We start from the raw sequence: 15,227 nt of genomic DNA, 5'->3' as shown, positions 1-15,227 counted from the left end.
TGTGGCGGCTGTCAGATGTACACTACTTGTTCATGAAGTATTTTGGAAGTCTAAAGAAGTACTGAAAACAGACTGGTCAGTTTGCTGATGTATTTTAGTATATTGATCTAAAAAGAATAATTTTCAGCTGCTAAGTTTTTACTGTACAGTTGCGTAAAATGAACATTTTTATAACAATTTGTGATTTTAAAAAGCAACTAATAGGGATGGGTATCGTTTAGGTTTTATCCGATACTGGTGCCCGGTACTTTTGAAACGGTGCCGGTGCTTAAACGGTGCTCAAACCGGTGCTTAAAGTATGGAGAACACACACATTGTCCAAAAACTCTCATGTTTAGCAGTTTTTTTGTAAAAAAGATAACAATGTTAGCCTTTTCTGCAGCTATAGGGCATATATGGTATCACTCTTGGCTGGAAGCAGTGCTTAAACAATGGAAAAAACACAAACTTTGTCCAAAAACCTCTCATGTTTAACTGTTTTCCACTTTTTCTTTGGTCATTTTAGCCTTTTTGGCCAGGGTGAAGGGAGTATCTGCCATCAAACAAGAAGACAGCCGCATGTAGCTATGATGGTGTTTGCTAGTTCACCTTACATGCATTAATGTAATAACGTGGTTAGCCTACTCAACATAAATTACACACGAACAACATTAAGCTACTCACGCAGAGAAGAACGGCTGCTGCTGCCATCATCATCAATCATCATTTCTGCTACACTGACAGGGCTAGGGGCCAGGACTCTCCTCTTCGGGTTTTTGGGGGATGTTGCTAACTCCGGGTCCGATAACAGGCACCACACCCGCAGTAGATGTGCTCGGTGTCTCGCAGCAAGCTATCAAATACGGTGCATTTCTTGGCTTTAAAAATAACCCGCTATGCGTCAACAGGTGTTTCATCGGATTTGAGGTGTTACCTCCTTTGACAGTATCACAGTATCAGCTTAAAGCACTTGTTGCAGGCTGCTGAGTTTGCATATTTTGCTATGAAGTACAGCCAGACTTTTGACCGCTTCGCTTTGGGCGTTTTTAATCTGTAGCTCTGTTCTAAAAGAACGTACGTACCTGGGCCCGCCTACTATCCTCGGAAACGTAAAATGATTGGCTAGAATCTAAAGTGTATCACAGCTCAGGAAAAAAAGCACCGAAATGTGCGCTGCTTTTCGGTCTGGTTACTACTGTTTATGTCAGAACCGGTATCCGGTGCCACGATGGCACCGGATACCGGTACCCATCCCTAGCAACTAATAGGGCATACTATTTATATGACCAGCCTCTAGCCACATACATAAAACACAATTAGCTGGGACAGCGATGTTTTGGCCTCCGTATTCAACATGACGAGGCAACATGACCCCTTCCACATACAGGTGGCTGGTCCTTTTAATTTTTAATGGATTAACACTACGTTCATGAAAATACAGTTTGTTGGAAGACATAATTAAACACCATTTAATTATTTGTCAGTACATTACTCTTTTTCTATTTAATAGCCTTAAGAAGTGTAAGAAGAAAACTACAATCCATTCAAGTGTGCATTTCAGGAGTAATGTGATAAGTTAAGCCACTATGTTGAAAATGTTATTCTAGGTCATTACAGATTATGCCACACAAAGATAAAGTGAGACGGACATCATTCTAGCAGACAAACACACACATCACTCCATCTGAGTCGTGTTTTATAAAATGCTGACATGTAATTCATTATGTCACAATAAGAACTGTCAAAGGCAACTGTATCTTTTGAGCTACAAAGATTAGAAAGGGCTTTTGACAGGCTTATTTGTCATGTACTTTTTTGATATGTATCCAGTAGGTTTAGATGAATGAGATGTTTGTTCCATTGTATCTGCCTGCAGGCAAAAAAGGAAACCCATCTAATAAATGCTGAGCATAATCCCCCGAAGTGGGATCCTCAAAGACGATGAAGCAGACATTGAGAGGTCTACGACTGGTGATTTCTTCTTCAACAGAATGGAGGCTGGGAGTATTTGAAACCTCTCATGGTACCACAGAGATTTATTTGATTGATGTGTGTGTGTGTGTGTGTGTGTGTGTGTGTGTGTGTGTGTGTGTGTGTGTGTGTGTGTGTGAGCATGTGAGTGTTTTTCAGAATATCACTGGATTTTCTGACTTCTATCTGGCAGTATACTGTATTGTGGACTAAACCTTTTATTATTGTCTGTAAGGTGGTATTAGGGAATTTCGAATTAACATTTAACATAGTACACTAGCTCCTAGTGAACTTACTTACACTAAAGGGGAAATGATTTCCTTCATTTGTCCTGCTGTCTTGTTCTGATATGTTCCTTTCTTCTAATCATTAAAACTGGCTGAATGTGATTTCACACAAGAAGATTCTTCATTTGTTGCAACACATGCTGGCTGATGCTGACCACAGCCATTTCAATTTATTACGATGAAAAACTTGGAAGCAGGTGAATGTTTGGTCAAAGTTAACTATTAGTCAACTCTTGCTACTACACGTGTGCGCTGCTGAAGCAATATCCTTGCTGTTGCTGGTCATTTTAAGGGGCATTAAGTAACATATGGTTCCCTTCAGATTTATTTGTGTTGAGGGGGAGAGTAAAAATATCTCTTATGCCCCTTTAGGTTTACAAATGTTGTGAAAAAAACATAGAAAGTAGAAAATCAGGCCATTCATTTTGTTTTGCAACCCAAGTTTGTGCTTTTTATTTTCAGTTCACTGATCTCTCTGGCCTCAAGCGGAATGCTGATATCTGAAGCTGAGCTAGACGCCGAGGTTGTAAATGTTGTAGTTTACTGTTGCAAGACAAGTACATTTCACAAATCTTCACTGGTTGCTCACTTTTTGACAAATTAAAAGCAAGCCAGGGCTACAATTTCATCTGCTTAGTGGTCCACGGCAACAGTTTTTTGACAAGAGAAAAGGGAAAAAATACATGGTATTGCCTTTTCATAATGGTACAAGTGCTAATTAGATAACTGTAATGGAAAAGAAAGACTGGAAGATCAATAGATTTGCTTTCAAGCTCACCATCAATTCCAACAATGCATGCAAGCCTTCTCCAAACATAATTTTGGAGATGGTTTTTGCTGTTGCTTTTCAAACAAAAGCTGCAGCACACTGGAAAGATTTAAATGGCTGTAATCAACTTTTCATTGATTTTGCACTTACAGGTCCAGCTTTTGATTGTAGAAGAAGATCACATAGATGGTGAATCAAGTTAGCATGTCAATCTTATTGGCTGTCGATAGCCATTGGTTGAAAAAAAATGTGGGGGCTCGTTGAGCCGCTACACATCGCTGACTCTATTTATGCCAAGTGCCATTCTGTAACTGTTATGGCCCTAAATTAGTGTAATGACGGGATCTTCCCACTTGATAGCCCTAACATCCATCTCCCATTCTTCCAATATCAAGCGGTCAGAGTATACCCTCCCACCCTAATCTCCACCAGATCTAACATCCACAAGGAAGCAACAACCCACTTATGCTGACACTGTAACTGAACTTTCATACAGCTTACATTTCAGGCTTTTTGTTAAAATCTTTTTCCATATGGGTGTTTCAGATCCTAACCTGAGCCCTAACTCTAGTTAATTATGCTGTTATGTCAGAAGAGGTTACACTTTGAAATCAAGAATTCAGCAAACATATCCAGCTCATACAGGAATTTGAGACAACAGATTTGACAACTTTATATACCACTCCCCACAGAAAAAAGTTATCAAATATCGTACTGTCATGGCTCTTGACCATGTCTTGTTTGTTTGTTTGTTTGTTAATTTATTTCAAACATGTAAACAATATACAGTTACATTTAGTAAAGAAAATAAGAGAGAGAAAAGATACAAAATAAAGTTAATACATTTCAATATTGCTTCTTTTCTGATTCATTTACGTCGAAAGGGATTGGGAAGAAGTACACACTTATTTAATCCTACCCCTTTGCCATACGTTATCAGTGAATATTTAGTTAGCTTCCTTACTGATATAATCTGTAATAAAATAGTGAACAGATTTCTGATATAATATATACTATATACTATAATATCACATCATAAAATTTTCTAAATAGAGACATTCACTTAATTTCAACATTTTCCCTTTCTTTATAGTTCAAGAAGATCATATCTTTATAACTCTTTTTGAACTGTTTTATGTTTGGACATTGCTTTGATTCCATATTCAAACTGTTCCACAGTTTCACTCCATGCACAGAAACACAAAAGCTTTTTCTTGTAGTACGTACCTTCCCTGTTTTGAAATTATAAAAACCCCTTAAATTATAACTTTCAAAAAAAAAAACCATACTCTGAATATTACCTGGCAGTTCCTTATTTTTTGCTTTGAGACATTTATCGCTATAAGAATTAGCACAACTGAATAGTTTGATCATGTCATATCACTAACCTTACTGGCCTAAGACTGGGTCAAAAATAATTTCAGTTATCAATTATATTAAAGTGAAAAAACACCCGACATATTTGAAAAGCACTGGGTTAGAATCATGACTGATGATAAATTCATTAACAATTCTGCAAATTGTATGGTATAGTGGCTCTCACATTTTTAGTGGTCAAAGCATGTTAAAGCATTTTAATTTAAATTTCGGCTTGTTTTTGGTTCAAGTTACTCAGTGGTAAATGATTTATATCATTCTTTAATGAGTTACATTGCCACTTTTGCCAAATATCGCACTACTGTGTGAGGTCTCCTTTGCTATCTTTAGCTTCACTCTTGATTATACCTTTACTCCATTGCCTTTTATGCATATGCCAGCTTTTTACAGTTAACATAGAGCTAATTTCATAATTACTACATCTATAACTGCACAAACTAGTTGAGGCTCCCTTTGACATAGCTTTCTTGCTTTCTTTTTTATAAAGAAAGAAATCTATGTCAGGGGAGTATACAATTTGCCTCTATACAAGAAACAACTGCAAAAAGAGAATGAATGGATGAATGAATGAAGAATGGCTGCAGTAAATAACAGTTGATTTAACTATTTTTGTATGAGTGTCTCAAAATCCTATAGCATACCAGCATGTTTTGGCAAATCACCAAGGAAGCACTGGCATAAAATATTGGACAACTAAAAAAATTAACAAAGTAACAAAGTGGGAAATCCAGAATACCTAGTTTTAGGTGTAAGTTTCTCTGTGGTAAATGATATAAGTCATTCTTTAATGAGTTAAATAAATGTTATGAGGAAAGTTGATTAAAGTCATAATGGCTTTAATTAACATAATAGATGAGTCACGAATGAATAATGAATTTAAAACACTAAAACAAATTCTCAGATATTATTCTCAATTTTTACACAGGCTGAGCAATTACTGTGGAAATATATAGGATGTTGATGCATGCTGAGGTATATGGAAGATTTGTGATCATGCTGTGGAGCTGAAAGTGTTTAGATTTTATAACATTAATAGTTAGAAAATGTATACTATATTGTTAAAAGGTAATATGCTTGATTGCTGCCTTATTTAGAATCTAAGCAATTTGTTTTCCTATAGAACCCTGAGTTAACACTTTGTATTTGTGGCGAGATCAATTCTGCTTTTAACCCTGTGAGGTCTAAGTTATCATTTAGTCATAATCCTAACCTTATGCTATCAGAATAATTTTTTTCTAATTGTTCTCCAAATGCTTGGCAATCAGGGGACAATATTAATCAATCTAACATGTATATTTGCATTTATTCTATAAATATGTAAATAAGTCCTTTTTTCTTTTCTACAAGTTTTAGGATCAGGATCGTCAGTTTGGGTCATAACTGATAATAATGATTTGGACTGTCATAGTCCAGCACTGGTCTGTTTTCTGTTTTGCCCTTCAGACTCTTACTGAGTCTAGGTTGGGTTGGGCACATGAAAGTCCACCTCTGGGTAGAGTCTTGGTTTCCTGCTCTTCATCCTGCTCACCTGTGGGTCACCAGTCTCATCAACAACCACTACTTAAGAACCAGCTCCAGCACCCAGTCTCCAGATTGACTGCCTCTCCAGAGTGGTAATCAGGCTTTATCATGGTTCTCCCGGATTCTCCCAAATTCTCTAATGTAACGTCTTTGTTTTCCTGTTTTCCATTACTCCCGGGTGGCCAAAGAGAGGCTTCCTTCTCAGTGCAACTGTCAGGCTGGTCCATTCCATCCTGAATGCGTGATGGGACAACTCCTTCCTACATATTGTAACCGGAAGATCGCCGGTTCGATCCCTGGGCTCTCTGACCTGGTCGATGTGTCGTTGGGCAAGACACTTCACCTACCGCCTACTGGTGTTGGCCAGAGGGGCCGATGGCGCGATATGGCAACCTCGCTTCTGTCAGTCTGCCCCAGGGCAGCTGTGGCTACAACCGTAGCTTGCTTCCACCAGTGTGTGAGTGCGAGAGTGAATGAACAGTGGAATTGTAAAGCGCTTTGGGTGCCTTGAAAAGCGCTATATAAATCCAATCCATTATTATTATTATTATATCACTTGCCTGCCCACCCTCCTATTACTCAAACCACAGACCAGTGACCCCTTTGTGAGCTTCACCCTTGAGCTTGGAATATATGCTACCTCACTCTCCTTACAAATGATAATTTGATCATCTGTTTGGGGATACACCTTGGCTAACCTACCTTTCCTCTCCCAGTGACCAGCTCAGTCTTCTCGAACTCTCCCCTATGCATTGTCACTTTGAGTCAATAAACCAGTTAAACTATAAAATTATCAGCTTTCGGCTTTGCTTCAGAGTCAACTTCTTGTTATCTCCTTTTTGGGTTTTGAAACAAAAAAGATGACAGTACATTTATGCCTGAAATGTACGTGTCGAGGCACATAAACTGACTCAAATATAGGACGTCAAAAGGTTTACTGGTCTTTAATAAAAGTTAAGCAGATGTATTACACAATGTAATCAATGTTGACAGCTAGATATCAAATTCAATTTATTTTATTTTTGTTTGATTCATTCATATATTTTTATTCAAAACACAACAGCAGTCACCTCAAGACACTTTATATTGTAAGTAAAAGACCCCAAAATAATGCAAAGAAAACCCCATCAGATGACCCCCTACAGTATGTGCAAGTACTTGGCGACACAGAAAACTCCAACTTAACAGGAAAAGACCTCTGGCAGGACCAGGCTCAGGGCAGGGCAACTATCTCCCGCAACTGGTTAAGGGTGAGGAGAGGGGGACAGAGCAAAAGACCCACCCACCATTGGACGAGATAACTTAACTGCCATTAACACCCACATTCAGAGAAAGCACCCTCAAGGAAGTTCCACAACGTAGTTTATTTCTTCAGACTGGACATGACTAAAAAAACTGACGTAAAATTGGTCAAATCAAATGTAAAAATCAAATCTCAATTTGTCACTCTTGTCTTTGTTTTGGAACATTGGTAATTTGGCAAAAAGACTTACTGCTGATGTGTCCAGGTCAGGGTTTTAATAGTTTTGCAATTTTCATTAGTTTTTATTTTTATTTAGTTTTGACTTCAGATTTTCAATTTTATATCAGTTTTAATTAGTTTTTACCAATTGTTTGCTAGTTTAGTTTAGTTTTTATTTTTTTGAAAATCCTTAGTTTCAGTTTAGTTTTGATTAGTTTCAGTTATAGTTTTAGTTGTGTTTGCAATAATTAAGTGTAACAAAATCCCAGTTTCATCATATCAGTCATTCTCTTCTGCTTATCCTTGGGTATGTTGCTATTCCAGCTACCATACCCTGCACCCTGGACAGGTCGCCTGTCTGTCGCAGGGCTAACACGCAGAGACAGACAACTCACATTCCCACCTATGGGTTCTTTAAATAAATAAATAAAGGCAGATGAACAACCATTGATACCAGGCAACTATAAAATGTATGTCTTGGCCCCAATGAGACTATTAACTCTCGCAGCACCGGGTGTTCGTAATTTTGGTTCAAGTGAATTGATAAACTTTTTGAAGGCAATTGACTCACACAGTTGTGTAGATATCCCCGTCCTGTTGTCTCGGGATGCATCACGCTGCCTTGCCTGGGGTTAGCTTCTGTTTTCTGGGGATGAGGGTTGAGTGTGCTCCCTTACCTTCTCAAGGTAAGCTAGGTTAGCCTTCTTGTGTGAGCTTTTCAAGTGCACTTTAAGGTTTGTGGGATTTTTTTCCCTTTAGAAATGTCCCTCATAATTTGTCTCTTTCCACTACAAGACACTTGCTTTATCCAAAACACAGTCATATTCAAAGTAATCCCAAATTGGACTCTGGCTCCCGACTTTTCCTGACATGATTCTGTGCGTGGACGGAGCAGCAACACAGACGACTCGACTAACGTACTGCCACCTGCTGGCATAATGAGACACAGCAAGAAAAAAATCTGGAAACTAAACTTCATTTTCACCCTTGACTATTGTATGACACGCACACATCAATGAAAACTAAACACATTTTTGCTATAAATTCAGTTAATTTTAGTTAGTTTTGTGAACACTCATTCCAGTTTTAGTTAGTTTTCCTTTTTTTGTTTTTATTTTTATTTCCGTTAACGAAAATGTTTTTTCACTTCTAGTTTTCGTTATTTCGTTAGTTTTCGTTAACGATAATAACCTTGGTCCAGGTGCACTTTCACTTTCACGACAGGCCAAAATGACAATCTAGAACAGGCTGATGATAAATATGGGCAAGGGAAATAGTAGTTAAAAGTGATCTATCAAGGAGGAGTCTAATAAAAGGATCTTTTAAAAAAATCTATTAAACCAAATAGAACCAAAAACCAAACCAAATGTATCCGCTGACTGACTCTTTGGCTTCTGTTGAATCAGTGTCTTACGTACTGCCATACTGTTTTCTTTGAATATATTGTCTGTTTTGCCATTTTTATTGTTCATCATTTTGCACTCCCTCATTTTCTCACTCTCCATCCCAAGGATTAGCTTCATTACAATGTTGACAAAGTAGCTTAGATGGTTGAATAACAAAAAATCATTTATTTAAGAGGTTAATATTTGATAGGGAACATATTCAATGAGGGCATATTTTCATTCTTTGAACTCTGATTCATTCCTTTGCTCCACATGTTAGCAGTTATTGTTTATACCTGCCAGACTCACTGCAGATGGTTGGTTTTCTTTTGCTTTGACGTAGGCGTTTTGACAATTGTTTACTGTTTGCAGAAAAGAACATTCAGTGTTTTACAAGGCAAACTACATACGCAAAGCCTACTGTTAAGCTATGATAAAGTGTACTGAGATGTGGAGTGAGTGGAAAGGTTTGGCAGAAGCTGCATATACACTATTTCAGAAAACATTTAATTCCTTAGCTTGAGCCCTGAAGTAGACTACATTGTCATGGCCAGGATAAAGAATCTTTTGCAGAGAAACCTTGGAGGCAAAGGGATGTAGCCGAGAGGTGATGTGACGATGATGTGGTCGAACAACATGTCGTACAGCTTAGACCATGTCAACCAGGCTGAATGCTTAAGGCTTTATACAACCAAGGTGCTCAATCTGAATGGCAACAAAGATAATAACATCAGATTGTATGTTTTATAAATGTTACTTCACAAAGGTCCTGGTGATTTGTTTCTTTTTCAATTTGCTCTCTGTTTTCCTTTAGTTTGAAAGTACCAATTGAGACTAAAACAACATGTTGGGTTTGAAATGTTTGCTGTATACCTAGTGACACAGAAAACTAATGTCTGTACGTCCAGTGTCTCAATGCTGTGCCTGTGGGGGAACACTGTTTGAACAAGATTGGCAATCTTTGATCTGTCCAGATGGAGCAGATAGTGAGGTCAGGGGTTTATACATTTTAAACCTAAACTAAAGATGTGGAGACAGAGAGAGAGAGAAACAGAGCGGGAGCAGTGGAGAGGGACAGATCAATATTAGGGGTTAATATGTCGATTAAAAACCAAGACTATCTTTTTACCACCTTGATAAACCTTGGTATTGTATTTACACTTGAACAATACACCTTTACAGTCAGAACGATATATACAGTCCACATCTAAGTTCATACTATCATCGGAGTAAAAGGCACCAGATGAGGCAAATCTGTCCATCTAGCCACCTCTTGCTTTACCTTTGAGGTCACTTTTATGAGTAAAACCTCACGTCCTGACCCGGCTCAGTTTCCCTCCCTGGCTGAAAATTACCTCGGTGAGCGAGTGACTCCAGGCCAAATCTCAGGTGATGGATTCTCCACGAAAAAAGGGGGGCAGATTGTGATAGATGTGCAGGTCCCAGAGCCATTTCTCAGCTGCCTCCGCCAGCTGGGCAACCCGTGGTAATGGCCTCTACAGGACACTGCAGCTCGGTGCTTTTTATATTTGGAAAACAGAGAAGTTGTCAGGTTCATGCCAAAGTCAACATTTAAGTCACCTCTATGTGACAGTAAGGAGAGTAAAGATAACCAGTGTGTATCATAAATCTGCCGGAGATTTGGCATCACAAAATAAATATTATATACTATGAAATTCTGAAATTCATGATTATTTTTACGTTTTGTGCATCTTATTTGTAGATAATTGTTATAAATATGTAAATAAATCTCACTTCTAATAACAACAAAGAAACACACACTACTAGACTATAAGTGTAACTGCAACGTTCAGTGTTTTACCGGAATCTAATTCAAATTGAATATAGATTTTAGAAAAACAAACTTCTCAGTTTCAACATTTATTTCAAGTACATGGTTTCATTTTCTTCTTTGTCATTTTAGGACCAAAGACAAAAACATCTCACAAGAGGAAACATACCTTGCACAAGATTTAGCTACTAGTTCATCTGATTTAGCAACTGGCCAAAGTAGCAGTCTTTAGGAAGGTACACAATTACTGAATAAACTGTTTAACAACAAATTAAGGATATAAATTAATTCAGAACTTCATTATCTTATTTCAATTTTTTTTTTTTTTTACCCAATACAATGGTCTAGATGTTCTTCTATCAAAAATACCTTAAAGGAGTAAAGGAGTCTGTATTTAAAGAGAGGTGTGATTTTTTGTCTAAAATCTAAAACTTTTGAAAACTAACTAAAGCTGTCAACAGTTACAAAGAGAGAAAATGTAGGACTGTCTTTGTATTGTGTTGACACAGACAGATTTTGACACTTTTACACAGAAATTTTGGCCATGACATATAGCCAAGCGCTAGTTTAACTTTAACCTGGAAAAATTTCAGAGTAATTTAAGGAAAAGGGGGTGACCGGCAAGGAACAAACTAATGAAATACTAGAATTTCACTCATTGAAAATGAAACACAAACCTCTTGAATGGTCTATACTTCACACCAGGCGATTTAATTTGTCAATTGATTCCAACAGAAATGCTCCACAAGGCACCAACAACACAGACACAATCAAAAGGTCCAGTTCAGTGACTCAAACTAAGGCAGCTGAGGCCTGGCCAGCTCCTGTAATTTGACACCATCGGCTACAGCTGCCTTTGTTGTCACACCGGTCAGTTAAAGCAACCACACCTTGAACTTGAAGCCTTATCAGTATGCCGATTAGGGAGCTAACAAAAATAAATAAATAAATAAAGTTGAGACCAAAAAATGCTTGTTTGCACCAGTTTGATTCTACGATTCCAGTGCTGTAAAGCTGAGCACTTTAACATTGGAGCTTAAGTGGATTGTCTTATGCTGAGATTTAGCTTCATGTGGCTGTTAGAGGAACTGCAGATTTTGGTACTTCCGCACGCATGGAGAATGTCACGTGATCTAGATTCATTTGAATTTGTCAGTGACAGAAAAATACTAATATTATATGATAGGAAATTTCTGTGATGACCCATTACTAGAAATCAGTGTTTGTGATAAAATCAATTCTTTATCACAAACCAAAAATGCACATTTTCTCTTGAATTAGGGAACTTATCACATACACTAAACAGCAAAGGCAAAGCAAATAAACTGGCTTCAGGTCAAAGGCAAAAGATTACAAAGGTTACAGATTACCATATGATTAGCAAATTAAGATAATTTTTTACCCTTGATTTTCCTGTGACTCAGTGACCAGAGTTGATAGCAAGCTTTACAGTGTTATTCCTTCCCCTTCTTCCTCTGCTTCTCATCCGCCTCGTGCCTTGAGAGGTAGAAAAATAGGCTTGCCGTTTGAGCAGCTTATCTTCGGCAACATATGAAGAGAGCAGCCCAGCTAAGTTCCAGGAGAATGTCTTGTTTTAATTGCTTCTTTAAAGCCTGAGCAGCTGCACTGAGAGAGAGGGTACATCTGTAAAATAGCATGGAGGTTTCACAGTGTACCGTGGGAGAACAGCATCAGTCTCTCCTTACAGTTACAAAGACCTCATTCATAGGTGTTCATAAGTTGCTGCTTAACACAGTGCTCACTTAGTGGGGCTTTATGGCTTAAACTTGTTTAAAAAACTAATAGGTTGCATAAGCGGACAGAACTTATAATCTGTCTAAAGAGGGACAGTCAAATTTTCTAAAGAATACAAAAATACATTTAATAACATAGCTGCTGAGTTTATAAGGTGGTACACTTTTGATATGTGACTGTTTAACCCCTTAAGTTACAGTCTTACAGCTGTAAGCGGAAAAAAGAAGAGCCTTAGCCTCTGTGGATAAGCGGCACTGTGGAATTTTTAGTAGAGAATAATTCCAGTTTCCCTTCATTGAGTAAGAAAAAAAAATACTCTGACAAAAAAACCTACTCAAAATTGTACAATTAAAGAGTAAATAACTTCTTTATAATAAGTGAATCTAATGATAATTAACTGGTTTCAAAACCTTTCAACAGCAGCTTTACCTGAAATAAAACAAGCTGACATGGTCCACGCCTACTGGCTGAAGAAGCTGACTGCGCTCCATGAGCGTCTAGCAGCACAAATGAACCAGCTGATAGTCGATGAGAGACACCTAGAATGGCTAACTGAAGACCGGACAGTCCTGATCTCCAAGGACCCCCAGAAGGGACCGGTCCCATCCAACTAACAGCCAATAACCTGCCTTAGCACGACATGGAAGCTCCTGTCAGGCATCATAGCGGTTAAGATGAACAGGCACATGGCTCAATACATGAGCAGGGCACAGAAAGATAAACTGATATATCAGTTTTTCCCTTTAATTCCCTAAAAGGACTTCCAGGGGCCCCTAATGCTGGTAGTGATTATGAAGGCAACAAGGGAGGAAGTGAGGGGCCTCATTTGTAACTTTGTTCTTAGATTAGAACTTGAACTGAAGGCAACATTCCCAATATTAAGCATATGTTTAATGTATAAGAGATGCTGGACATTAAAAAACCTGTTAGCAAGGTTCTAATAATCCCATCTGTAAATTGTGCACCTGTGATTTGAAATTAAATGAAACCGACTGCAATTTTGACTTCTATAATGTCAGGACAAATCAGGGAGCTTTTTGAACAAGATCACGAGTAAGATATAGAAAGCAATGGGTTATTTGGTAGATAAAATAGTGTATTGACATAAAAACCAAACATTCAGCTGGAAGTGGCATTGCTTAAGTGAAAAAGGCTGAACAGAATTCACTATTGGGCTCATTGAATATGCATCAGACTCCCTGGTAATAATTCTGTTAATCTGATTCTGCCCAGTATTACATTATAAGGGCAACATTACTGTTACCTTTATTGTACTCCCAAAACCTTTTTCTGTTTAGCCACCAAGATACAGCATGCAGAAAATTTTGTTGTCATGCGTAAATGATGCACAGGAGAATCATCTAATTATAGCAGCTTGCTGCACAATTATGCTTACTAATGTGACAACACTGTATTGCTTAACACTTTTAAAAAATGTAAGTAAAAAAAAACTTTGCTGATCAAGGAGCTAAGTAACTTAAAAAAACCCCCACTGTTTTCTTGGAAATACAACAGCTCAAAAACAATGGTAGAAAATTCACATTAACACCACAGGTACCACATATGGAGTAGATGTTCGGATTTGATTTTGATGCATACATTTGCATATCAGCGAGGTCAAACTGATTTCTTTTGATAACAAACTTTGATGTCTGACACATCACACAATTAGTGATTGTTTTAGCAGCTCATTTTCTAGTGTATGCATTTCATTTCTGTTATCACTTAACTTTTTTTTTTTTTTTTTTTTTTTAGCTCCGTTCAGAATATCTGTCTGAAAAAATACCAGATAATGAAGAAACAACTCGGCGTGGTACCCAGGCTGCTGTTTTATACTTGCACCTTTTTTTCTCTCCTAAAATCTAATTCAAGCACCATCATCCAACTGTGATTTATATCCCTGATCACAGATGCAGAAAAGTCTCTCAAACCAGAAATTACAATTTATTTTCATTGCACTTTTCAATGGGGATTGTCTGATTTAATTCACCTGTTACTGAACAGATAATGTTGCCACCCAAGTGCAGTTAATCCTAAATGTAAGTAATATAAGTATCTGGTGTGTAAATAAGGACTTGAGTGTGTAATTATAGTGTAAGTCATGCTTAGCTCTGCTATTTTTAAGAGGCGCTTGAATTTGTTGTTTCTATGAAACACACCTTCCTCATGTTAGCCCTTTTGGCTATTATATGGCTATTACCAAACTGCATTCATAAACTTCATTACTGCTTTACCCAGGGATAGAAAGCTGCTAATCAGATTTCTCTTACCAAAGCGAAAGTGAAGCATTTCTGAACTATTAGTATTAATTAAATTATATATTAAAAATATATATATATTAAAATTCCATTATTGTTATTATTATTATTATTATTAAAGTACTCCAAACGACTTCATTAAAGACCAGTCAGAGGTCCGATGTGACATATTTTAAATCCTTATATGGTGCTTTCTACATGTTGACAATTGTAAGAATCCAAGTTTAAAATTGTTTCTTCAATTTATGACCAATAAATCATTGAGTTGGCTTTAAAGATCTTGGTGGATGTAAGGCAAATTTTAACCGATTGTTAACATGACCTGACTCTGCAAAGTTTTATGAGAATTAATTCAAAATGTTTTTGAGCTATTGTGTTTGCAGACAGAAAGAACGACACATCGGCGAAAGATACCTAAAACAGAAGAACCACTCTTAGTGGGGGTAGTAAATAAATATATGATAATAATCCACAGAGGAAGACTAAAACATGTTCACTAGTTTTATAAGCGTGTTTATCAAAGCTGTACAGTTGAACATTTTGACATGGGACTCAATGACTCTTTACTCACGTTTGAAGCCAGCCTCAAGTGGCCACTAGAGGAACAGCAGCTTTTGTCACCCCACTGTGTAGGCTTCATTCTTCAGCTTCAGGGATTGCTTCTAATGCAT

Source organism: Neolamprologus brichardi, chromosome 12 (assembly GCF_056152115.1).
Source record: "Neolamprologus brichardi isolate AB-2024 chromosome 12, ASM5615211v1, whole genome shotgun sequence".
NCBI lineage: Eukaryota > Metazoa > Chordata > Actinopteri > Cichliformes > Cichlidae > Neolamprologus > Neolamprologus brichardi.
This window is presented reverse-complemented; position numbering follows the sequence as displayed.